At 40.0% G+C, this 26,729-nt stretch overlaps 2 long non-coding RNA genes across 2 annotated transcripts; one reads left to right on the top strand and one right to left on the bottom strand.

Moving 5' to 3' along the window:
* Positions 1-855: 855 nt before the first annotated feature.
* Positions 856-6,857, bottom strand: LOC118993299 (uncharacterized). Its single transcript, XR_005067835.1, has 3 exons — positions 6,785-6,857; positions 4,941-4,950; positions 856-866 (listed from the first exon to the last, which is right to left on the bottom strand). It is a non-coding gene; the product is annotated as an uncharacterized LOC118993299 (long non-coding RNA).
* On the top strand, positions 6,849-7,166 carry LOC118993298 (uncharacterized). The gene is made up of 2 exons (XR_005067834.1): positions 6,849-6,979; positions 7,025-7,166. It is a non-coding gene; the product is annotated as an uncharacterized LOC118993298 (long non-coding RNA).
* Positions 7,167-26,729: the final 19,563 nt, after the last annotated feature.

Below are 26,729 nucleotides of genomic sequence, written 5' to 3'. Positions count from 1 at the left end.
TGAGTGAGTGCTTGAGAGCAGTGGGGGGTCGTATTAGCTATTTTTAATACACAGACACGTGAGAGAGCTGTTTGATAGAGAATTTTCTTGCCAGTGGTTGGATCTGGGGAGGTCCAGGCTTTGAGCCAGTTTCTTGGGTCAAAGAATCTGGCTCAAAGAGGCAGACACGGGGACTGGACAGATGCTCACAGGCTTTTCAGACTTGGACCGAGAGAATGCAGATGTAAAACTGGGCGTTAATTTGAGTAGTAATTTAGAGGAGGTGTTGATTTAGGGAGATCTAAAAGATATGGACTTAATAGGAAGGTTAACCATGGGCCTCTTGAAGTGAGAGAATGATGGCAGATTGTGGAATAGGCTTAGCTCCTAATCATTATGTATTTTAATACCTAGGTTCTAAAAAGTGATAGCTACCAATAAAGAATGGAACATCTGTAAATAGTAGATTTCTTCCCTCGCCTGCATTTGTAACCTTATTTCATGAACATGAATCTCATTTTGAAAGTAAAGGAGCCTATTGTTAAGCAGCAAGGTAGAAAGGCTATGTTAATTCTTCAGTTTACGAGTAGAGAATTAAGACTGGAGAGTTTTTATTTGTATGATTGTTTATGGTATTGATGTATATATTTGGCTCCTTGTCCCACAGACAATTTGAGCAGGAATGACAGGCAACTCAGGCCAACACCGCACCAGTGCCAACCCCCAGCACCCACCTACCTTCTGTCTCTGGAACCCAGATGGAACAGCAGAGTAAACCCCAAGTTTCTATGTGTATAAGTAGATGGCTACAAGATTCATGAATTAAGTCATTCAGTACTTTTAACCCATGAAAAAAACTACTTGGGTTCTCACTCATTATTTATTTACTTTAATTTTAGACATGACTATAATAAGCAGGGTTATCTGGCTTTATTTAGCCCACAGGAGACCAAAGCTATACATTTCCTTGGCATTACAATTATGAAATGGTTTTCACAGCCATTATTAGCTGCTTGAGGCAGACACAGCAATAACACCAAGTGGCAGTTGACTGCCAGACAGCCTGGAGAAGACAGACGACTTGTAAATAGTCGCTATGTAAACCACAAGAATACACTAGTCTACAGCTGTGATTAGGGGGAAGGAGAAAGGCATGCATCACTCTTCCCGGGAGACAGTGCCACAGGTCAGACTCAGGTCCCCAAATGAATACAGAGGTCATCCAGCCCAGTCTCCCAGGTCAGCACCTCTATAATCTTCCTTTAAGGCCATTGGACAGGCTCTGCTTATGTGCTGCCTGTGATGTGTTTCTATGCAGGTGACAAGGAGTCTGCTGTACATGATTAATTTTGTGAGTCACGTTGGCAGGGTCATGGTGCTCACACATGTGGTCATACATTAATCTAGATGTTTCTGTCAGGGTGTCAGAAAGAGTCAACATGTAAGTGAGTGAACTTTGAGTAAAACAGATCGTGCTCTGCAAGACAGGTGGGCCTCGTCTAATCAGTTGAAGGCCTGCATAAGCAACAGCAACAACAACTCCGACCTACCTGAAACAAGAGAGAATTCTGCAGCAGGTGGCTTTCGGACTTAAACTGCAGTCAGCCCCATCTCTCTCGCTCCAAATGTCACAGGACATTTGGCCATGCGTGGAAACATTTGTGTTGTCACTGGGATGTGTGCTTGGGGCGGGGGGGTGCTGCTGGTGTCTGGGGGTAGGTGTGAGGGATGCTGCTACACTTCCGACAGTGTCTTGCACAGCTCCCGCAGCAAAGAATTATTCAGCCTAAAACCTCAGTGGTGCAGAGCTAAGAAACCTAGAGTGAGACACAACTCTCACCTCCAAGTAGCTGGCAATCATTTTTTTAATCCTCATAACACCTCTACACATAATACACATTATTATCTATTATAAATAAGGAACCTAAGCCACACAAAAGTTACAATAAAGCTAAACTACTTATGGATACCTCTGGGAACTGGGATTGGTGGTGAACTTTCACTTGTATACAATGAATTTTGATATCTTTGAATTTTTATAACCTGTTTTATTATTTTTTCTAATTAAAATCAGAGTTTAAAGAATTTTTAAAAATGCTTTATCATTCCCTTTATCATTTGCCTATTTAAAACGACCCAGTATCCTCAGCTTAGCTTCCCAGGGGCCCTGATGTCTAGTTCTATCTCCTATTCCAGCTCCTTTCCCTCCCCCCACATACCCCGGACTCCAGCTGCTCTAGGTGAGTGTCTATTTGGGGTGCCTGTACTTTGCTCTGCTCATTTTTTTACTGCCTGTGACACCGAGGAGGGTCTTGTACATATACTGTGAACCAAAGTAAGTTACAAAGATGAGTTCTGTTTATATGGAACCCAAATCTGCTTCCCTATATAATTTTACCCATGGTCTTGTTTCTCTACTCCGGGTATTTACAGGTTTGTACCTAGGGCATCTTCACAACACAATGCTACCAACATTTCAATATTCACCTTCTCTAAGTTTTCTTTTTGTAGACAAAGCCTCTTTAATTATTTCAGTCATTTTCCAGACTGCATCTTATTTTAAGACCATTTTACCCTCCTAGCTGCCATGCTCTGCTAGAATGTTCTTCTCTGCTCGAATCCTTTCTCCAGCGGGGCATGCAGTATGGTGAACCAGAGGTCAGGGGTGAAATAACTCTTTGGAGAGTCAGCAATCTCTCACTGCTGATTTCTTCCTGAACTTTGTACGTGGATGTGGGCTTTCCCTGCATTAGCTCCTTTGGAAGGTGTGTCACACATCAGTGAATTACAGCTCATCACGGTAGGTAAGGGATGTTTATGGTGATACCAAGTCATCAACAAAAGCCTTAAATCATATTGAGCACACTTGGCTTAGGAAGGCAGGGAAGCATTTAGTGCAATTTGTGTGTTTGTATAAAATAGATAGAAGTCTTTTTAAAATTGTTTTTTCTTAAAGAGGTATTCACACAACTCTCTGAAACACAAAATTCTCCAAAAGTCCTCAGTTCCCCAAGGCTCTAGAGAGACAACATTGAATTGTACAGTGAATCAGAATGAATCAAGAGAGATTGTTCGAGAGCACAGCAAGAATCCTATGCTTTAAGGATAGATGGTGCATGCTGCTGATTTCAAAACTTGGTTTTGAAATATCTGCAGAAAGCTTAGAATAAAAAAAATTATGTGGTTTGCCAAAGATCACTTGAAAAATCAGTGACACAGTCCCAAATACCAGCTAAGGGTCTGAAATGCTTAAAATAAAATGAACTTTAAATATTTTGTCTCTGAAATATTATGCATTTAGGAGGTGCTGTGTTTGTGCACACAGATGATTACAATGCTCTCAATTGGTATTACGTCTCTTCAAAGTCTGTTTCTCTAGTTGACTTATCCATGAAACCTCTGGATTTCTTCCCCTATTAGAAGATAGTCTTTCTACAACAATTTGAAACATATTAAGCTACCAATGAACACCTTTAGCAGTACATCAAGCGAACAAATTGTATCCCCTACCATCTTCATCCTCTGTTCTCTTCCAAGAAATAAGGCTCATTTCCTAGCAGCCTTTGATTATGTTACCGTTGCCTTTCTCAAAAGCCTTCAGGAGCTCCCAGATGCTTTTGATACTAAACAAAGATTTGGAGTAATGAACTTGGAGACTTTCTTACAAATAAGACTTTCATGATCACCAAAGGCTCTAATTTTTTTTCCACGTGGTGTTTCCATCCCGGTCATGAGAGACTGCCTACTTCCCCACAGGAGGACTCGTCCTTACTACCTCTGAAGTGTGTGGTCGTGTTTGCTATGTTCATCTTTAGTAAGAACTCTCTCTAGGGTTATAAATTTTCTCAAGTGGCATGTTTTATAGCTTAGATGGAGTCGTTTAGGCCACCTCTTTGCGAATTAGAAGTGCAGTTCAGTCAAGGTTCAGGGAAGATGGCTGGAGACCTTGCTTTGTTAGGAAGCGAGTTCTGGAATAAACACCTATTTTTGGATTACTCTTATCCAACCTTCTAGTTATTACTTAATTCATTATGTCCCCACTTTGAACTTCTCCCCCACCTATTTTTGGACTACTCTTATCAGCCTTCTATTTATTACTTAATTCTTCATTATGTCTCCTCTTTGAACTTCTTCCGGCAAGAGACTGAATGCAGTGAACATAGAAGAAAACAACAAAAATAATAACTAACATTTGATGTTGAGTGCGCCAAATATGTCAGGGCTCTTTATCTACTTGACCACTAATTTGGACAATAATTATACAAGGCAGAGAAAGATGCACTTATTTTAAAGATTTAAAATTGGCTGAGAGAAGTTTAGTCATTACTAAGGGTCCCATGAGTACCAAGTGCTTAAAAGGGGAAACCAAAGAAAATTTGCTACTCATTATTGAATATCATTGAAACTTGTGGAAAGAATGAAAGGGAGATTAGTGTGGGATATATGTAAAAAAATCCAGCATCCATGCATGGGTTCTGCTATAAATATATGGATAAATTGTGGATTATGGTGCGAAAGTAGAGTGGATGTTGGGAGTGGGTTTCTCTAACACTGAATTGGATTTACTTTAAAGTTGGAACCATTTTAATTTTTAAAGACAATCTGATGGAAAACAGAGTGGGTGGTAGATGGTCTTAGACAGTCTTTCATACTTTTATCTTCTCGTTGCCTTACCATTAAGATTATGGGCAGTCAGATTTGGGTGGGGAATTTTTGCGTGGCTGACAGTTAAGTGGGATCTAAGATGCAATGGTAGCTTGGAGATCTGAGTTTGTCAAACACCTGGTTCAATAACATAAAATACAGTGATTTGAATATTTCAGCCAACTCGTAATTTGGCATGATCAGAACTTAGATGAATAATATCTACAATAATTTCTAAGTCTCAAGTCATTAGTTGGTCTTCATCCGTATTGCCACGATATCTATCAATCAAAACTACCTCTTCCTTTCCAGGACACTCGTGTTTGTCTCCTGAAGGGGCAACTGGAAGGAGATAGATGTGGAAAGAGCCTTCCCAACATAAACTGACCTGTCAGCCTTTTAAAGAATGAGAAATTGCTTTGGTACGGTGAAAATGAAGGTTACAACCTACTTGTGATGAGTTGTAATCTGTTTGCTAACAGTCCTTACTTTATAGTAATGAATAGTTTATTTTTCTATATTCGTGATACCCAAATAAAGGTTAGCACCAGTTTAGAGCACAGGATGAGAATTTCTGTGGCATTTCTGCCCTTGGCATTTCTGCCCTTATCACCCTTCCTGGACTGTAGCCACATTTTTAACGAATTTTCTGATGGCAACAGTACTTCAGGCCTTTTATCATGTCTCCTTAGGCACAAAATTCAACTTGAAATGAGAAATGGAATTTTATGTGTATGTGTGTGTATAAAAGCTGGAAGTTAAGACAAATATTCAAAAAATCTCTAGGAGTCAGAAAACCGTATTACTTGTTATATGATCCAACTCACAAACTGGGATAGGATGACTATATGTTGAAAGGATAATGTATATATTTTAAAAAGTTGAGAAATAGTGTATAATGATTACTATATGAAAATGAAAATAAAAGTCAAATGATAAGGCAAACAGGTTTTATCCTGGATAAGATTATTTTTTGGAGTCTTGAATCTTAAAGACCACCCAGAAATAGAATGGACTTGGAAGGAGAATGAAGAGACTGGAGCCGTTCTGGGAAAATAAAACAACAAATTCTTCCTTTGTCCCGTGCTTCTCTGCTAATAAATATTAATAGACCTTTTCCATTGACCTTCCTCATTATCATTCCCAACTTAACTATTTACAGGTTCTAAATGTGCAAGATTAAATCTGAGAAAAATTTGATGTTTTGTACCAATGCAATTTCTATTTTCTATTCCTGTGAACGTGTGTGTTCTCTTTTATTCTCTTTCCCAGGGATGAAATTTACAGAAAGCTGTAAATACATGCTCACGACCAGCGTAAGATGAAAATACACATAGAAAATTACAAATAGAGTTGTTATTTAGCCCAGCTTTGTCTGATTTAGAAATAAAACTTATGTTTGTGCAACTTTGTCTTAGCTTGCCTTAGCTAGTTCTTACTTCAGTTTATTCAGCAAAGTTATTTCCTGCACAAATCATGCCTTTGCCTGACAATTGGATAATTTTTTCTTTACATAGCTTCCCACTATCCCTGTTTTCAAGAGCTGCTGTGCACAGTTGGTGGTTCCTGTAATCTCCTCCTCAGTGGTCAAGTAAGTGAGGAACTTCTAGACCTGTTGATTTTGTGATCATTCCTTCTGTATTGAACCACACCATTTCACTGTATTTGACAACTTGTCTCCTCAACTTTACCAAAACAATTTGTTTTCAATTTAGTATGATTTAACAGAAAGAGAACTGCCTTGTACACTGGGGAATCTTGGTTATTCTCCATATGCCCCCTACCCCCTCACCTAAGTGACTTCTCATCAGAAAAGTGAAGGAGCAGGATTATGTCCATTGTTGTCCACTTGGAGTGCATAGTAGAACCATCTGAGAAACTTGAAAAAATACTACCCCTTGGCACTGGCTATAAAAGCCACTGGTTAAACTGAAGAAAGATACGTTAGAACTAGGGTCATGTGAAAGCTTCAGCCTCAGGATGTGGACTTTCGGCCTTTAATCTGTGGACTGTAGAAAATAGAGCATGAATAAAATGACTAAGAATGTAATAGGGAAGAATGCCTGCCTGCCCATCTCTGGGTCATTTGGCTAGAGAGCTCCTTTTACCTATGTATTTATCTGTCTTGACCATAAACCACTCATGTATCTCATGTGTCTACCTCTAAGGACCTAAAAGCACTTTATGTAGTTTTAATTAATCTTAAGATCTGGTTAAGGTGACTAAAAGTCCTGTTTCCATATATCCAATTGTGGACACAAGCACATATTTGTAAGTTGGTGGCATTTAGGAGACCTGCTTCCCAATTTACTAGGTGTGACTGCAGAAATGATGGGGATCTTAGTTAATATTTTGGGTCAGGGGCTGTGAGGGCTTAGGGAGCCCAAGAGCTTTGGGAGAGGGGGGTGGTTTTATAGGGAGAGGAGGCACTTTTTCTAAGTGCTGACTAGCTACATACTTCAGGCAAATCCTCCCAGCGGAAAAGCAGGGGCTGTTTGGGAAGCTGGCTGTCTCAGCAACTTCTGTCTTAAGCTTCTCTCAGGAAAAAAAGCCTTCGATCCTTCAGTGTTGTCCACGTAACCTCCTATTGATGGTGAACACCTTGGTTCTGGTTAAGCATAATATGGTTGACAGCTGTGCCAGTTAGGGTTCAGAGCAACCACAAATTAATGGGGGCTGCAAAATGTAGTGCGTTTCCTCAACTTCCTGTTTTTCCTGAGAATGAAACATTAATTCTTTAAAGTTGTATATGTATGTGTGTGTGTGTGTGTGTGTGTACCAGTAAGAAACCCAAACCGTCAGTATAATACAAAAAGATGTAAAATATGTGTGTCTATGTGTACACAATATACCAATGCTAGCATAATATTTAATGGAAGCTTTAGAACTTTTTATGATAGAAGACAAAGAACCCCATCATTGCTACTAGTACTCCTAGTTTAGAAGCACTGACCAACGTAATTAGACATGAGAAAGTAATAAGAGGAATAAATATTTGAAAGAAGGAGATAATTTTGTTATTTATAGGTGATGGTAATATATTAAGAAAAATAAAGAAGTAAAAAAAATTATTAGAAACACTGAGATAAATTAGTAAGATGGTTGATTTTACCCACACACGAAAAAGAATTTATTCATTCGCAGCTGTGTAGAATGCATTAATCATGTTTTTTTCTTTTAATGAATCCCCAAATAAATAGTTTTCCTATATATAAAGAATAGTTGGCTAAATAATATCGTGGAGCAAAGTTACTAGTTGCAAAAGCAAGTAAAGGAAAAAAATACTCAGAAATAAAATTGAGAAGAAATGCATAGAAATTAGGTGGAGAATAATAATACTCTCAAGAGACTTAATAGTAAAAAGATCAGAAGAAATACTCTGGTAAACTGCTGGATTTGGGCATGCTATCCGAAAGGGCATGTTCAAAACAAATTAAAATAATCGCTACGCTGTCTTCTAAGGAGGGCAACTTTTGGTAACTGGAGGGCCCTTTGTCTGGCAGAACATCAAGACAGATTTGAGGAGGCAAGTTGAAGAAAAGAACTATGCAAACCACTCCCTGTTTCAGCTCCAGATATGGGAAATGAATAAGAACAGACATGTCTGGTGGGGATTTTCCTGTGAGGATGTGTTTTGCAAAACCTGCTCATATTTTCTATAAAACTCCAGTTATGTTTACTATGGCTTTTGCGTGAGATGACTTTTTAAGGGCATTAAAAGCATGTTGAGTTAATGCATCATGGTAGTCTAAGGCATGGGACAAATACAAAGACAGCTATGTGGACACCATGCCACCATTCACCCAAATGAAGGCACACCTGAAACCTGGATTATCTTGAGAAAATATTTGCAACAGTTAGATGAAGATCGAATACTCTCTACAATAACAGTGGTCTTATAATATAGTTAGAAAGAGGCAAATTAAAAAGCAAAAGGGCAAAGGCAGTTCAAAAAGTAAAAGATATAAATGGTCAATAAGTATACAGAAAGCATATAACTTGACTAATAATCAAAGTAAATCAGTCACATCGATGAGATATGAATTGGCTGTATTTTTCTACATGTTAATTTGGAATTTTAAAAACTAAAATAAATACATAAAACAACAACCACAACAAAAACATTACCTTTCACCCATCAGTCATGGTTCTGAGAATTTAGCCTGCAATCAGAAACATTCACAAAAATGTATATAGAAAAATGTTTTTTGTGTGTGCCCTCCATGCCTCCCTGCTCTCACCCCGATGCCAGACAATTTAGTTTCTCTCCATTTGTCCCTGGTTCCTTTCTTTTTTTAAAAGCATATTTTATCGATTATGCTATTACAGTTGTCCCATTTTATTTCTCTTCTTTATCCCCCTCTGCCCTACACCCACCTCCCTCCAGCATCACCCCCACTTAGTTCATGCCCATGTGTTATACATATGAGTTCTTTGGCTTCTCCATTTTCTATACTGTTCTTAACCTCCCCCTGTATATTTTGTGCCTACAAATTATGCTTCTTATTCCCTGTACCATTTTCCCCCATTCTCCTTCTCCCCTTCCCCACTGATGACCCTATATGTGACCTCCATTTCTATGATTCTGTCTGTTCCTGTTCTACTGGTTTGTTTACTTTGTTTTTGTTTTTTAGGTTCAGTCACTGATAGTTATGAGTTTGTTGTCATTTTACTGTTCGTAGTTTTGGTCTTCTTCTTTTTCTTAGATAAGTCCCTTTAATATTTCATATAATAAGGGATTGGTGATGATGAGCTCCTTTAACTTTACCTTATTTGGGAAGCACTTTATCTACCCTTTCATTCTACACTTGATCTTAGCCAAAAGGCCAAGAAGCAATCTACCCTTTCATTCTAAATGATAGCTTTGCTGGATAGAGCAATCTTGGATGTAGGTCCTTGCCTTTCATGACTTGGAATACTTCTTTCCAGCCCCTTCTTGCCTGTAAGGTTACTTTTGAGAAATCAGCTGATAGTCTTACAGGAACTCCTTTGTAGGTTAACACTTTCTTTTTCTCTTGCTGTTTTTAAGATTCTCTCCTTATCTTTAATCTTGAGTAATTTAATTATGGTGTGTTCAGGTGTGTTTCTTCTTGGATCCAACTTCCTCGACTTGTATTTCTAGTTCCTTTGCCAGATTGGGGAAGTTCTCCTTTATTATTTTTCAAATAAATTTTCAATTTCTTGCTCTTCCTCTTCTCCTTCTGGCACCCCTACAATTCTGATGTTGGAATGTTTAAAGTTGTTCCAGAGGTTCCTAAGCCTCCTCATTTTTTTTTGAATTCTTGTTTCTTCATTCTACTATGACTGAATGTTTATTTTCAATCATTGTTCCAAACTATTGATTTGAATCATGGCTTTCTTCCCTTCTCTGCTAGTTTCCTGTACATTTTGATTTATTTCACTCTGTATAGCCTTCATTTCTTCCTTTATTTTGCATCTCTACCCAATAATTTCTGTGAGCATCCTGATCACTACTGTTTTGAACTCTGCATCTGATAGGTTGGCTATCTCCTCATCACTTAGTTCTTTTTCTGGAGTTTTTATCTGTTCTTTTATTTGGGCCATATTTCTTCACCTTGGCATAAGTGTTCTGTAGAAAAATGTTTATTATAGAATTGTTTATAATGATAAGAGTTGGAAAGAAAATCAACCATAGGGTATTTGTGAAAAAACTTACGGTATAACCACATTAAAGGATACTATGCACCTATTAACAATGATGTTGCATTTATTTATTGATATGGTGAGATTTTCATAATCTCTTGTTAAACAAAAAGACATTTATACCGCACATGTAATTTTATGATATTATTTGGCTAAAAAAAGGATTTCTCTATATGTCTGTGTCAGAATGTACATCTGTGTGTAAAACACACACAGGTAGTTTACATGTGTAGAAGGTAGAAATGTGGGGCATCTTAATGGCTTCTGTGCTTCTCTACGTTTTCTATTTTATATAAAATAGGTATAATTAAATGGTATTATGGTGATGATAATAAAGGAAGATTTACAGCAACGTCATATATTTTAGAATTTTACTATTCCTTGGGAAATATTCGTGTTCTTACTTGACTCTAGTTCATAACTTTAAAACCTTTTCTTTTAAGATGAGGCAACAGCTTCTCTCTGTCTCCCTCAGGGAGATACATCTTTCCTTGTATATTTTGGCATGAGAGAGCTGGAAGGAGCTTGGGCTGGTGTCTTCTCACCAGCCCCAGCAGTGTTTACAGGTAAGAATATTACTATTTGGGCAAGTGTCCCAACATATTCACATTACACAATTTCACGGAATTGAGAACTTTCCCAGTAGGGGTGTGTGTGTGTGTGTGCGTGTGTGTGTGTGTTTAATATCCAAGAAGTGAGCTAGTAAAACAGTAGGAGCTGGATGAGAGCTCCTGAGAATGAGTATGCAAACACTCTCAGATCCAAGACCTGAAACCAAACCAGCACACAGACTACATGGACAATGAGGCCATTTTTCTTGCTCCTTTTTCATATCTTAAAAACCAAACCAAACCAACACTTGCAGATACCCTTGTGTTTAAGTCCACGTGAGATAAGTAAGACACATTCAAGACACCTTGCAGCATGTGTGTTGGAAAGACAAGACCCACGCTGTTGAGGACATGGGGGCTGAGGAAGTCAGAGCACTGCCACCAGGTGCTCTCCAACTATGTGACTTGACGTTTTAAATGTTAACACATCTTTCAACTGACAACGAAGTTATGGGGTAGCCTAGACAGAAAAAAATCACTTACATCTTAAATGCAGGATACAGAGAGGAGAAGGGAGTCTTACCAGTGAAGTATCTTAGCAGCATCTGGATCCTTTGAGGTACTTTTAGTGTAGAGTGGAATTTACTTGACAGAAGAATGTAACAGAGGAATAGGTATCTATTCTTTTATGAGTACAAACTTGTGCAGATAGATGATGGAATAAATGTGTGCTTGTTCCAGTATGTGTTCCTTTGAGTCAGACTGTGTTCAGTATTATTAACCTTAAACTGCTGATGAACCACAGCTGCTTTCCTGACTTACTAGTAAATTATTAGGATAAAAAGTTATTTTTAAAATATTTCATTTATCTATCTTTAGATGGATAGGGAAGGAGAGAGGGAGAGAATATCAATGTATGGTTGCCCCTCATGGGTCCCCTGCTGGGAACTGGCCTGCAACCCAGGCATGTGCCCTGACTGGGAATCGAACCATGATCCTCTGGTTCTCAGACCAGCACTCAATCCACTGAGCTATACCAGCCAGGGCTAAAAAGTTATTTTAAAAAATGTCTAAAATAGGATAGCTAATAAACTACTTGAACCAACCCAGCAGGTCTAGTAATTTGCCATTTTCACTGGTTACTAGGTTCAGAGTTCAGAGTAGGATTTCTAGAGAGGGAGGTATTGGGGAAGTAGGAATGGAGGATAATAAATTCCTTTGTGTCTTTTATCCACACTTAAAAAATGCTGGTTACTACAGAAGTGTCTGGATGTGTTAATATTTTTCTGCAAGTTTTATATTATTTTTGTTCCCCCCATTTCCTATAGAGGAAGGAAGAGTTAGACCTTAGTGACAAATCAGACAATGGCTATAGTTTAGTGGGCCATAGTGTCTTCCTCTTGCGTTCCTAGCATTTGCCCGCTGCTAGGGAAACCATCGTATGTGACCCATAAGTAGGGCACTGAACTCACCACTCAGCACTTTAGTTAACGAGTCACCATTCTTGACATCACTCTGTCAGCTGAAAGAAAACTCCAGAGGATTCACTGTGAATGAGATGAGCTAGCCGTGCTGAGTCCAAGCTGGATCTTGCCGTTTTGTCCAAATTTTGAAGGCTATCTAAGTGATTTTTAAAGAGGCTCCCAGACCATCTCAATTTCTATAATGACTCTTCTTGCTCTCTAAAACTAGCTAAACTTATTTCCTTATGATTTATCAAAGGTTAACTGAGAGAAACAGAAGCTAAGAAAATAAGCATAAAATAAAAAAGGACCAAAAAAATCAAATACCGAATGGCTATAATTGGTGTCTTCACCAGCAAGCAAAATGACTCCTGGGTAGAAAATGCAAGGGATAAAAATAGGAACAGAGTTGGGTAGAACAGAAAAAAACATGAGCAGTCAAAATAGAGCACTGTGACTATGGCCCTGGAGTCCATTGTTTCTAAAGTTAAGGGTGATAAACATATTAAATGTCTTTATTCTAGGGAATATCTTTCAAAAGACAATTCTGATTCCCAGGGAGTGAACTCCCTGCCTTTAAAGTCTGTCCCTGTCTTTTTCACACGGCGTCAGGAGCGGGATGCATCCGAAGATGATGGCAGGACAGTCATTCCCCACAGGGCAGTAATGAAGTTACATCCCGCTGACTAAAGCAGTTCCCTTCCAGAGAATCATGATCTCATAAAATAGCTGGCCTGTCCTTGAAAGGGAGGCATTGTTGGTAGGTAAGCCAACGTCCTCGGAGCTGGGACTCGGCCAGCCTCTCATTGCTGACCCACCTTTGTTTGTTTTCCCAGACAAAAATGATTGCAACACATTTAAGGGCTGCGGCAAAAACTTGCTTGCAACAGTGAGATGTTCTATGTTGCTAAACTACACACAGTATCCAACTTAAAAAATACACACACACCACAAACCAACAACACAAAGTCCAGTGAAAAGCTCAATTAGCCAAGAGGTTGTTTGTATGTTATTTTTTTTTTAATGTGATCACCAGTTCACTCAGTTTCGGTGCTTTTTTTTTTTTTTTTGAGAGGAAGGGAGACTTGGGTTGTTGCCAAAGAAGATAAAAACCCCATACTGCTGCAAACATATTTTTTTATTTCCTTTCACCAGGCAGCTCTGCTTTAGTGGGACACACACCACATTAAGTTTTAAAACCCTGGATGCTTTGGGCAAGTCATTTACTCTCCCTGAGCACGAGTTCATTCCTTTATAAAGTGAGGATGCTAATACTCCCACCAACTACGCATGGTCTGGTTAAAATGGTTAAATGAGATACTGTACATGAAAGCATTTATCAACTGTAAGGCATGACAGGACGGTGAGAACGGGAGGGATCATCTTTGTTTACCTTGGAGCAGAGGATGGCTCTGGGGCGTTGAAATAGGGGACATGCCGCCCCCAATTCTCTTATTTTCCTGGGTCTGAGAGGCTGGGAGAAGAGAAAGAAGTGAACCCTGAGAGTTGGAGACTCCCATTTATCCACTAACATGAGCAGAAAAATAATTTTCTTAAACGTTAGAGAAATGCGTTAACGATCTAGGCTTTTGTCCAGTTCTGCTTCTTTATCTAGACCCGCCCTGTCCACTGCAGCACGGGGTCCAGATGACCCCGCTGTGTCCGGGACAGCGAGGGAAACCATGCTGTGCTTGTCTACAAGTGACTTGTGGTTTTTGGGCTCTGCAAATACGATGAGTCATAACTGAGATGTGCTGTGCGTGGAAATACATGCCAGAGTTTGAGGACAATCGTTCAAAAGAAAATATCTTTTCCTTTCTCCTTTAAAAAATCATCTTTATTTGATTCACAGTTTAACGAATTCGAAAATGACTACTTCCGTATGACCACAACCACATTGAGATACGGAGCACTTACTCCAGAAAGTCCCACTGTTTCCATTTCCAGCAACCTCTCCCCCAAATCCTGGTCTTAGACAACCACTGATTTGTCTTCTTCATGATAGATTAGTGTTGTCTTTTCTAGGAATTTATTAAAAAACACACAAAAAACTAGCTTAATGGTTTTGAACTTCAATCCATGTTGTATGAATAGCAGTAGTTTATTCCTTTTTTAAAAATTATGTTATTGTTGTTTAATTACAGTTGTCGGCATTTATCTGCCTCACTCCCTCCCCCTGGCCAAACCCACCTTCCTCTCTTGCTTCCGCTCCCCCTTTGGTTTTGTCCAGGTGTCCTTTATAGTTGTTCCTGAAAACCCTTCCCCCATTTTACCCCCTCACACCTCCTCTCTGGTTACTGTCAGCTTGTTCTTAATTTCAGTGTTTCTCGTTATATTTTGTTTGCTTTTTTCTTTTTTTGATTATGTTCCAGTTAAAGGTAAGTTCATATGGTATTTATCCCTCACCGCCTGGCCTATTTCACTTAGCATAATGCTCTCCAGTTCCATCCATGCTGTTGCAAAGGGTAGGAGCTCCTTCTTTCTCTCTGCTGCATAGTATTCCATTGTGTAAGTGGACCATAGTTTTTCTGATCCACTCATTTACTGATGGGCACTTAGGTTACTTCCAGTACTTGGCTATTATAAGTTGTGCTGCTATGAACATTCAGCTGCATAGGTTCTTTTGGGTTGGTGTTTCAGGGTTCTTAGGATACACTCCTAACAGTGGAATTGCTGGGTCAAAAGGCACGTTCATTTTTAGTTTTCTTAGAAAATTCCATACTGTTCCACAGTGACTGCACCAGTCTGCAAAAGCTCCTGCATGGCTAAAGAAAAGAGCATTAAAATGAAAAGAGTCCCAACTATATGGGAAAACACATTTGCCAATGATACCTTGGGTAAGGGTTTGATCTCCAAAATATATAAATAACTCACATGACCCCACTCCAGGAAGACGAAAAACCCAATTAAAAAATGGGCAAAGGACTTGAACACACACTCCTCCAAAGAGGACATACAGAGGGCCCAGGGGCATGTGAAAAGATGCTCAGCATCACTAGTCATCAGAGAGATACAAATTAAAACCACAATGAGATACCACTTCACGCCGGTCAGAATGGCCATCATAAATCAGCAAGTGTTGGAGAGGTTGTGAAGAAAAGGGGACCCTAGTGCACTGTTGGTGGGAAAATATCTTGTTAGTATTTGTATATTGATTACATGAAGTGGTGATAATATTTTGGACCTACTGGGTCAAAATATATCGTTCAAATAAATTTTGTTTTAAAAAGACTATAAAATTTATAATTACGCAGATGGCTCATGCAATTAAAATGAGGAATGGAGGAATTTGCAATTTCATGTCTTGAAAAGATGAAACAGGAAAAAGTGTTTTTTCACTTTTCACTCTTACTAGTTCTGAACAGGGAGAGATATTATGATTGGCTTTGTAATGACCTGTGTCCAAGTCACTTATTAAAATCTATTTTATAAGATGTACATGCACTTCTTAGTTTCCTTCTGAAGGTTTGTTTAGTTGCCTTGAAGTCTGGAAATGTGTTTTACGTAACTTGCTTTTGCATTGTATCTTAAGAGGTGCTCAGCAAATGTTGTATAAATTGTGGGTAAAATAAATAATGCATCTATGAATTTATCTTTCTGACCCAAATTGAAATTTGAACCTAAAATGCTGTCTAATTGATTTGATGTTAATGATATATGCATTTTAAAAATATGGCTTGTGGTTTAAGATATGTTACATTATTTTTTATCTGTTAAAAAATCTTACTTTTAAAACACTTCTAAAAGAATTTAACAAATGAATAAAGCCTTCCTAGATTAAATCCCTGGCTCACTTATTCCCAAAATACAATCCTCTCTCACTTTTGTCATTTCAGCACCAAACTAAAAATTGACCCAGGAACAAACTGATAAATCCTGTGTGAAATAAGAGAACAATAGGAGAAGAACAATAAGGGAAGAACAACAACTCCACTAACCTGGCTGATGGGGATTGAAATCTCAGCGGGGGAGAGTGGGGCAGGTTGGATGGGAACAGCCCCGGGCACAGTGAACACTCACGGGCTAGGGGCCCAGCAAAACCCCGGACTCCAAACAGCCTCAACGCGGGTGGAAGGGAGGGCGTGGGGGAAGGGCTGAGCCTGGCTGCAGGGATCAAAGAGAAGCAGGGGAAACAGCCAGAGCAGTGTTGCTCTTTGAGCAGAGATAATGGAGTCCTCTGGGGTGAAGAGAATGAACACACAGAGAGATTTCAAAACACAGCAGACCCGGAGCTGATCGGATTCCTTTATTCCATACCTCAAACTCATCAGGCTTGTCCTCAATTCAAAACCACTCCATATTGAATTACAGGGTTGGAAAAAAATAAAAGGGCATCCTGTTGAGTGTGTTTCAAACCGCAGGTTCATCTCTCTTCAGTGCACGAAATTAATTCAGTGGGTGGAGATTCGTATTCAAATAATGAAATCAAATAGAATGGACCATTGAAGGGCTTAGTAAGTACTAGGGATAAATATTGTTTTATGAAAGTTTTGTGTTTGTGTGCATGTGTGTGTACGTGTGTTTGGTACAGATAAAATGTCTTTCTTATTGTGGATCTCAGTTGAATGGTGAAACTCAGGAAAAACTGACCTGGTCTATCCCCCTGCCTTCTCTTTGAGGTATCCTAAAATCGGTCCTAGGAAATGAGGCCTTCGGGGAATAGAGGTTTCATAACCCCTCTGACTAATCCCATGGAAGCATGCCTCCTGCAAGGGCATCCCCTCCACAAGAACAGTCAGTTCTTTAGGAAAGAGGTCCAGGATCAGGCATTTCATTCTGGTGAAGCTAATGCTGCTTGTCAGAAACTGTGGGCAACCTCCCTTTAAAGTCCCTAATTAAGGAGCGGGAATGGGGGAAAATGGTAATAACACGCCTCAAACGTGAGGCGGCCACTTGGCCAGTGTTCATTAGAGAGCCTGAAAACTGTGGGTTCTATTTAAGGAAAGTCTGGGATGGTTTGAGGGGAAAAGGAAACAGGATGGTTCAAGCAACTTGTCTCCTTATTCCCAGCTCTGCTTTTAGATTCCTTATTTCGCCCTGACTTGAGTCTTGAAATTTTAGTCAAATTTGGTTTACGATTTGCTTCATGATTTAAGAAGCAGACAGGAGCACATATAGAAAAGATCAGACAGAGAAGAGGAGATGGAGTTTTTAATACAAAAATTGTATTAAAGATTCTGGCAAAAGGTGAGGACATTCCTGGATCCTCTGTAGACAACCACCAGTGATGGAGAAAAAGGAATTGATTTCCATTTCTGTCTCACAGAGTTAAACTTAAAATTCAAAGTCAACCAGGCGAAGGAAGGACCGTTAACGACAGACTTCATTATTTTCTGCAAAGCATGAAAGACAGAGAGAGAATTGTGGGGGGAAAAGTCCTTCAAAGAAGACTGAGTCAAGCTATCTTGAGACAGATCTTGTCCTATCCAGACACAAAGGAAAGTGCTGAAGGTTTTACAATGGGGTGGCCACTAAAAATACCATTTAAAGATGAGCAGACTTCTTTATCGCCCCAAGAAATCAAAGTAAACCGTCTGAAACCCAAGCTGTAGGAAATCCCGCTGCTCAGATACAGTATCCAGTGCGACACTGAAACAGCGTATCACTTTCTGAGAGCGGAGGCTGCCTGGCTTAACCTCCAGCAGAAGCCTTTCCTTGGAGTTGAGTTCGGTCCAGTTCAGGAACAGACATTCTCTCAACTGTGTCCGAGACGTGGATTTTAGCCGTAATTATGGCCTGCTAATCTAGTGTAGCCCCAAACAGACAGAATGAACCCATTGCCATCACGCTAGCAACCCAGTTTCTCTGCCTTGCCCAGGGCGTGGGTCTGGGAGAGAGACTATTGAGAAGTTCGCTCGCCGTTGCCATCTTTGCCTCTATCTAATCTTGAAGGGGCTCGGTTTCTCCAGAGGAAGAACTGTGTGCCACCCTCCCGTCTCAGAGCGGCTGAGGAAACAAAAAAACCCCACAAGGGCAGTGTTTAAACATGTCATAGCTGGGCACTGAATTGCTGTGGATGTGTTTGTAGCATTTCATTGTCTCTCCCACCCACCCATCCTGGGAAACTGGCACAGAATGGGCCTTATTCTGTGTGGTTTTTTGTCCTGCCTTCCCAGGCCCTTCTCTCCTCTCAGTTAACCTAGTTTGAATCCTTGGGAACATGCTGTCATATTTTAGATGCAGAGGACAATTTCAGGTTAAATGGTTACTCTCTCTCAATCCTTAAACAGAAAAGAATGTTTAATGGTGGGAATTTCAAGTTAGCTGAAAGGCAGTATTAGTGGTAATTTTGTGCAATGTGGTTTTCCAATATCTCCTTCAAATCATACAATAACAGCAACATTTGCTCCCATATGTGAGCCACGTAATATTCCTTCCTTCCTTCTTTCCTCTTCCCTTCCCTTCTTCCTCCCTCCCTTCCTTGGTTCCATCCACCCTTTCCTCCCGCCCTCCCTCCTTCCATTCCTCCTCCCTTCTTCCCCGCTATCAACATCCCTCCCTCCTTTTCTTCCTTCTTTCCTACCTTCTTCTTTTTATTAAAGACTATTTGGGGTGGGCAGTGTGAGGTTTACAACAAACTGAAAGTACTGAGATTTCCTGCGTACTCCTCAATTCCACGTGGGCGTATCCCCTCCCATTATCCACATCGCCCACCAGAAGGGCACATTTAAAAATTCATTCATTAATTTTGTCTTTCCCAGAAACTAAAGTCACCTTTGAAAAGGAAGAAATTTCAGACCATTGATGAGATTCAGGAAACTACGACAGGGCAGCTGATGGTGATTGGGAGAAATTTGTGAGGCCCCAAGGTGCCTACTCTGAAGGGCACTGAGGCCTCACTGTCCTATGTACAGTGTTTCTTGTGTCTTGTCTCTTCTTCAGTAAATGCCTATTTTTCCTATTACATGGCTGGATACCTTCTGGACAGACCTTTATACTTAAGTATTTTATTTTGGGACATTACTAACGTAAATGGTGTTATGTTTTTAATTTGAAATATACTTGTTCATTGTTGGTTTATAGGAAGGACATTGACTTTAGCATATTCACTGTGTATCCTGAGCCTCCCTTCTTTCTTTATCAAACATTTCTGAATGCCTGCTGTGCTAGGCAATTCGTGGCATGATCCCTGCTCCAGGAGCTCAGAGTTTAAGGAGCAAGGTGGATAAATAAACATAAAAATTAAAATCATATGTTACTACAAAGGATGTATGAAAGAGGTTCTTCTCACTGAGCTTAGGTGGGCCAGGAAAGACTTTCTGGAGATGTATGAAGTGTGAGCCTTACATGAAGTCGAAGAGCAAGGATATTGTAGACGGAAGATGACAGAAGAAACTAGGTGGTTTTCCAGGAATCTATGGTGACTGCGCAGCAAGAGACGGGGCCAAAGAAGTAAATGGCATTGTGCTATTGTGTCTCACGCTGAGGACCTTGGCTTTTATTCTATATATCAGTGTTTTTTTCCCAAGTAATTGAAGCAGCAGATTTTTTTTTCCAAATTAAATTTTGTATGGCACACCGATATAAAAATTAGACTAAGAAGATTTTTAGCTAACATGCATGCATTTTATAAATGAAAACAATGAATACCCTGCCATTGGGTTGAATACAACACTGATGTCAGTTGTCAGAAGTACAACACTTACGTCTTCATGATCATGGTGTCTCCCCGGCCACCCCCCCCCCCCCCACCCAGGTAAGTGTTCAGTTCTGTCTCGCGTTAGCTTCAGCTGTTCAAGCCTTTTGTGTCTGAGCTTTGTTTGTTGTACGGTGGCAGGATAATTTTGATTCATAGAGATAAATAGTGGAGGATGATGACTCTTACAATGTTACCTGGTGAACAGGTAACCGCCACTCACAGTTCTGTTAACAGGGGACAGGAAAGCGTGGCGGCTCACGCCTACCGACCGGCAGTTGTCACTGCAGTGCTAGTGTGGTGTCTTGCCAGTGTTGGAGTCAATGTATTGTTTCAGTTCCATTGGATGAGTGTTAAATAAACTCAGAACGAAAACTAAAAAAAAGTTACCTGAGAATCTCAGGACACTCTTCTATAAAAAGAGGTCAAAGAGAAGGTTTTGTTCTGAGGTCTACATCAAAACCAAATTCTAGTTTGGGGGACTCTGAGGATGATGGCACCAGCAACTAAAACTAAATATACCAGATAGTGATTCCCAGGAAAAAAATGAGTTCAGCTTGAGACATTTTGCATTTAAGGTATTTTGTATCATAATATAGGAAGCTTCCTGTAATTATGGAAATAGTTGTTTTATTAAAAATTAAATATGAAATGTGTGTATTTTAGAGTTGTGTAACCTAATTTTTTTTTTTTTTTGCTGGCCTCCTGTGTCCTGCTTTTGCTAAAATTTTAATGGTTTATTTAAGAAACTCTTCCTATTTCAGATGAATTTGGGAATGCATGCCTCTGCTTTGCCTGTGGTTCCAAACTCGGCTGCTTCATCCTCTCCGATCTCTTGATTTCTCTGTAGATGCACCCAGACCAATGTTACATTATATTTAGCAAAGTTGAAATAACTGACAGGGACTTTTGTGCCCTCTCTGATTGCTGCGCATATTTAAGCTAGGTCATGACGCCACTCTCCTCCCTCAGTCAAGTTGAATGAACATGTATCTCTTCGATGAATGGCTTGTTACAGAGCAAAATGTTCTTGATGTTTCCCAGCTCTGTGGCACCGTCACCATCCACTTACTCATTTACATAGTTCTTCATCTGGCGGAAGTAGATGCTGGGTTCTTTCTTGATTTTGAAAGTAAATGATTGTATTAAATTGCTAAGGCTGCCATAAAAAAGTACCATAGACTGGATGACTTAAGTAGCAGAAATGATTTCTTACAGTTCTGGAGGTTGGAGGTTCAAGGTCAAGGTGTCTTGGATCAAGACACCTTGGATCAAGGTGAAGGTTTGGTTTGTCCTGAGGCCTCTGTCCTTGGCTTGTGGATAGCTGTCATCTTACTGTTTCTCCATATGGTTTTTTTTTCTCTGTGAGTGCACCTCCTGGACGTCTCACTAAGTGTCCAAGTTTCCTTTTCTTATCAGGACACCAGTCAGATTGGATTAGGGTCCTCCTTAATGCCACATTTTAAATTAGTCATCTCTTTGATAATATAGAGATAATACATCTCTATATTATCTTCAAATATAGTCACATTCTGAGGTACTGGGGGGTTAGGGCTGCAACATGTGAATTTAGAGGGACACAATTCAACCTACAACAGTGACTAGATATTTTGCCTAGGGTCTCATGAAAAAGACAAAAGTGACCTCAGTAGATTTCAGTTTTCTCCACAGTATCATGACTTCTTGCATTTTCATTTGTATTTTGATGGGGCTCAGAACCAATCTTTGCTTCTGTTATAGGGAAGGAGGGAGGGGATTTTTTCTTCTTCTGGAAGGTGTTATAGATAATGCATCATTTCTCAGCCTTTTTGCTGTCCCAACACTGAGAAGGGATGGTATATCTCCACAACAAATGAGTGTTTTGCTAAGCCTGAGCTGGAGAATTTCTTATTCAAAACCTGTGCCTAAAGCCTTACTATCCCCTTAAGGATACTGTCTAAGCTACCTGAACAGAGATCACAATAATACCACAAATGAAGAAGAGAAAAAAATATTTTCTCTCCTGTAAGAGCCCACAGTGGGGATGGAAGCTCAGCCCATCCTCAAAACACAGCCTTTCGCTCTGTATTGTATATATAGGCATCCTTATTTTTTTCCCAGCTGTGATACTGTACAATCCTGCTAAGTAATGGGCACGGGAATCTGTTTTCTAGAAAACTTCTAGAAAATTCTGTCCTTGCCCCTGGGACAGAATTCCGCATGTGCTGATGTCTCACCCTGAGCTTTACTTATAAGTCATCACCCATCGTTGAGAGGACAGTGCTGGTGTCTCATGAACAGTGTAGGACTGTGAAAAAGAAAACATTTTAAAAAATCAGTCAACATTGTGCTATTTTAGAAATCCCTAAATTCTTTTGGTTCATGGTGTCATTAGTGTCTTATTATTTTTCACAATACCCCTGAACCAAAAGAAATGACTAGTAATTCCATTTACTAAGTTATTAGGTTCGAACCCTCTAATATAAGTACTTATGTTCTTCATAGCCAAGTAGCTATTTGGAAAGCAAAAATATATACATAAAGAAAAAGTAGTATTTAGCTTAATTCTTGAATAAAGACAGTTACTAACGGGATATCTGTGCCTCTTGGGCATCCTTGGAATGCCTGGACACTATCACTTTCATTTCCGGTTCCACAGTGACTTTTATGAGGTTCCCTTTTCACTGCAGCAACTGTGGAAAGCCCAGCTTTGCAAAGAACAGAATGTCACTGAAAGGAATGTAGCATGGCCCAATGAAACGGAATCACCTGGAGGTAGCCCTGGTATCAGACAGATGTTGCTGCGCTATCCTTGGGAGTCTAAAATTTCCTGTTGGCTCTCCTGAGCTCCCTGCGGCACCTGGAGCACCCCAGGGCACAGTGTGGGAACTGCAGTGCTGGGCGAAGGAAGAAGAAAAACACATATTCTGTGTCAGGAGCTCGACTACAACACAGCACATAGGTATATAGTCGTTCAAGTGTCCTGTAAGGCAGGGTACATTTTCTTTGGTCTGTTTAGTATCTTAATCCCCTTTCTATATTTAGAAAGGCCTGCACTATATAGTCCTTGGGTGGCAGAGTTCCTCTTCCATTGCAGACTCTGAATAGACATGAAGTCTGGTTTCTAATCGCCCTTGAGCGAAGGCCTTTATTCCTCGGCTCCGCAATCAGACCTGCATGTCTTGGATTTTCAGTCAGAAACTATTGATCAATACAAAGGGTCAGAAACCTTGGGGACATTTTTCTGGTTGTGTCATGTCAATGGGCACACTGGCAACAAAGGCAGTGAGTGGTTGGGTTGGTGTCAGTGCTGGTAATGTGGGTGGGCTTGGAAGTGACCTTAATGTGTGGCTGTGTCCTCATGAGACTGGTTCTGTGGCATGATTTTGGCCGTGGTTTGGGTGGGATAGCTGCCCTTTTATCTGCCCATTCTGGGTCTCTAGTCGTCTTGAGGATGTGGACAACCAGGTATCCTTTTAATATACTTCTTTCTCTTTTTTTTAATTTTTTTCTTTCTCTTTTTAAATCAGCCTAACTTACTCTGAAAGTTGGGACAAATAAAAAAATATATAACCAAAGATTTCCAAAACCAGAAGAGAGGCAAGATTTTAGAGGATAGATTGCCTTGACCTCCCCAGATAGAACAAGGGTCTGAGAAAGTATTGAGACGAGCTTTCTGAAAGCTCTGGATAGTTGAAAATGTCGGAGAACCAGTCCTTGGGGGCTGAAGGCTATTCAAGAGGAGGGTTTAGAGTGTGGACAGATGTGGGAGAGGGGAAGACTTGGAAATTTGGCACAGACTGTGATAAGCCCCTACCAGGTGAGTTTCAAAATAATACATTTGTGGTAAGTAGGATGTTTGTAAATATGCTGAGAAAATCCACAGACCCCCAGGTAAGGTAGGAAGATTCATTAAAGGGGAGCTGGCCAGGACAATAATAAATAGATATCATGACTGTGATAAATGTTAGGATGACGAGAAGATGAATTGTAGGTAGAATTATACAAGTAGGAGAAATAAAGATAGATAACATATATTTGGGTGATGTGTGTTTTTGGCAAACCCAGAAGTCAGTACATTTAAAGGGTGGGGCAAAAGTAGGTTAAGAGTTCTTTATATGGAAACCATACAATAATTAGTAAATAATACAAGAATAAACTCTGTGTTTTGCATACTCACAACTTTAAACCTACTTTCGCTCCACACTGTGGACTTGTCACTAGCTGACGCTTCAGAGGGCCAAATCTAGATGAGCATGTTAGAAAGCTAAATGTCTGGCTCAGAAACCTAAGGGAAAGGAAAGCAGGGTCTACCTGTATCGACTTAAGAAGCAGATGAAATATTTGAAACGCAGGTGGACTTGTGTGAAAGAGGAAAGAAACAAGATCAGGAAATGGAATCCTAGACGCACGTTCATGACTAAAGAAAAAATTGCGGCAGAAAGAATTGTCCTGCAGTGACACAAGTTCCTCAAGACGAAGAAGCAGGGTTGGAGGGACACCCGCCAGAAGACACAAACCTTTTTCAGGCTTCACTGGAAGAGACCTAGACATGCATTTACAAACTCTGCAACGTAAACGGAGTCCTTATTTTTGAAATCCACATGTTGGTTGGCTTCCATGGGATGAAGCAATTTCAGATGTGACTCATCTTATCCCTTGATAAGTGAAAACACGATGCTTTTGTCAGGTATGCATAGGCTGGCGGGACTTTCCTGTTCTTAGGAAAGCTATGAGGCGGCTGTATTTGGGACAAGCTCCTCTTAAGTATTAGGCAATGTTATAAATATTACTTATTCAAAAACAATTGCTGATCCTAGCAGTGTTATTAAAGGCATTAGGATATCTTGAACGTGAAATCATTTCTCAAAACTCAGCTTCAAAACAATTGCCCAAGTTGTTTTAATTATGGCTTAGTGTTCTAATCTGTTCACCCATCTAGTTGACCTATATGCTCTGTGTACACTGTCCCATCAGTGTGATTTTAAAACAAGTCCTCATCCACCCACTCCCTCTATCATGGGAAGAATGTAGTTTTATCCTTATCGCACTGTTAGGGGAATGTAATGCTTTTATGCTTTTGAGATTGTGAGATGTGCAGCAATTGGTTGTGAGTTTGGATCAAGATTTGATTTGGGGATTCATTTTTCCTTCCAGAATGACCGGAGACAGAGGAGGAAACCAGCAGGTTGGAAAGGAGCCCCTGGAAGTTAAAGGAAGCTATCTGATAGAAGGTATATGCTAATGCCACGGACCACCCAACGCACACTAGTCTTTCTCTGGGTACCTGGCACAAAATAGTTCAGAGAATTATCCTTATTCATTTAGCAAATGGATGTGGGGAGAACCCTTCACCTCTGATAACAACCTGCATTTTTAATATTACAGCTTCCAGTCTCTTCCCACTACCTAAGCAACCACCCCAAGGAGTACCTTGTGTTCCTCTTTCCACATCAGGACTTTTTGTAACTTCGTCCTTTGCTGCTGCTCTTATTTCTTTAACAAAATCATCAGTCTTCTTCCTTTTTAGCATGGAGTTATTTGTTCTGTTATTTGTGCCTGCCACAGTGCTTGGTTCATAAGTCTGCACAAGCATGGAGTCTGTGGTTACTATACTATTTCTGTCTTTTTGTAAAAAAAAGATTTTACTTATTTATTTCTAGAGAGAGGGGAAGGGAGGGAGAAGGAGAGGGAGAGAAATATCAATGTGTGGTTGCCTCTTGTGCACCCCTACCTGGGACCTGGCTTGCATCTCAGGCATGTTCCTTGATTGGAAATTGAACCCACGACCCTTTGGTTTGCAGACGGGCACTCAATCCACCGAGGCACACCAGCCAGGGCCCATTCCTATCTTTTACCTTCACCACATGGGCACAGTCCATTGCATAGTCATCTTTGGTCCTGCCACATTACAGGGATACTCAAAATGCTCTTGAATGTCAAATGGCTTCTTCTACATTACTGTATGTATGGTCCAACTTACTGTCCAGAATGTTTTAAGCTTGAATGCGTATGTTTGTCTTAATTTTTTAATTCTATAGTGCTGTGTTATGAGAGACAGTCACTTAAATTCACTGGGCATTTTGTTTTTTTTTCTGTTGAAAGTTGCATTTTTCTAGATAATGTCTAAGATGCCTGTTAGTCTCACACCCTTAGCCTGCAATTCAGCTCTTTCAGTGTATCCTTGGGCAAGTTATGTAATCTCTTTGTTAAATGAAGAAAATACGTCTAAATTCCAAAGGTGGCTGTGAGGAATAAGTGAGATAAAATCTGGAATGAGTTCAGATTGGCCCAGTAAACACACTGGGTCTGCCTGGGTGCCAGAAATTGTGCTAGGTATTGGGACTGTAGAGATGACTGAGACACTAGTTCGACTCTGGGGAAGGCATGACCAAGAAGTCTTGCCTGGACCATCATATGGACTCAGTAACTGTTTCCTGTCTTCTCCTTTCTCTCCCTGGTCTCTCAGTTATTTAACACTGGGATTTGGAATGGGATGAGGAGACAGCTTTACGTTTTATGTTATTTTTCACATGGTATTAAAATACGGTGATGAACCTTACTTCAGGACCAGAAGCTAAAGTTCCTTAGCAGTGAAAGGGATGACCTAATTTGTAAATAGCGAGGTGGGACCAAAACAGCCCTAGATCTCATGGGAGTCATACACTTCAGAAGAAGAATGTTGTGGGAGTGACTGGCTCGATGTTCTCTCAGCCTGGAAACAGCATTTAAGATGTCCTTATCTTAGAAAGAAAGCAAATTATTTCTGGTTTATTAGCAGAGGAACAAAGTAAACACAGGGCCTAATTTTCC

Source organism: Sturnira hondurensis, unplaced genomic scaffold (genome assembly GCF_014824575.4).
Source record: "Sturnira hondurensis isolate 20B ecotype Veracruz unplaced genomic scaffold, ASM1482457v3 Scaffold0008710, whole genome shotgun sequence".
Taxonomy (NCBI): Eukaryota; Metazoa; Chordata; class Mammalia; order Chiroptera; family Phyllostomidae; genus Sturnira; species Sturnira hondurensis.
The sequence above is the reverse complement of the archived record's forward strand: the minus strand, read 5'-3'. Positions and strand labels throughout refer to the sequence as shown.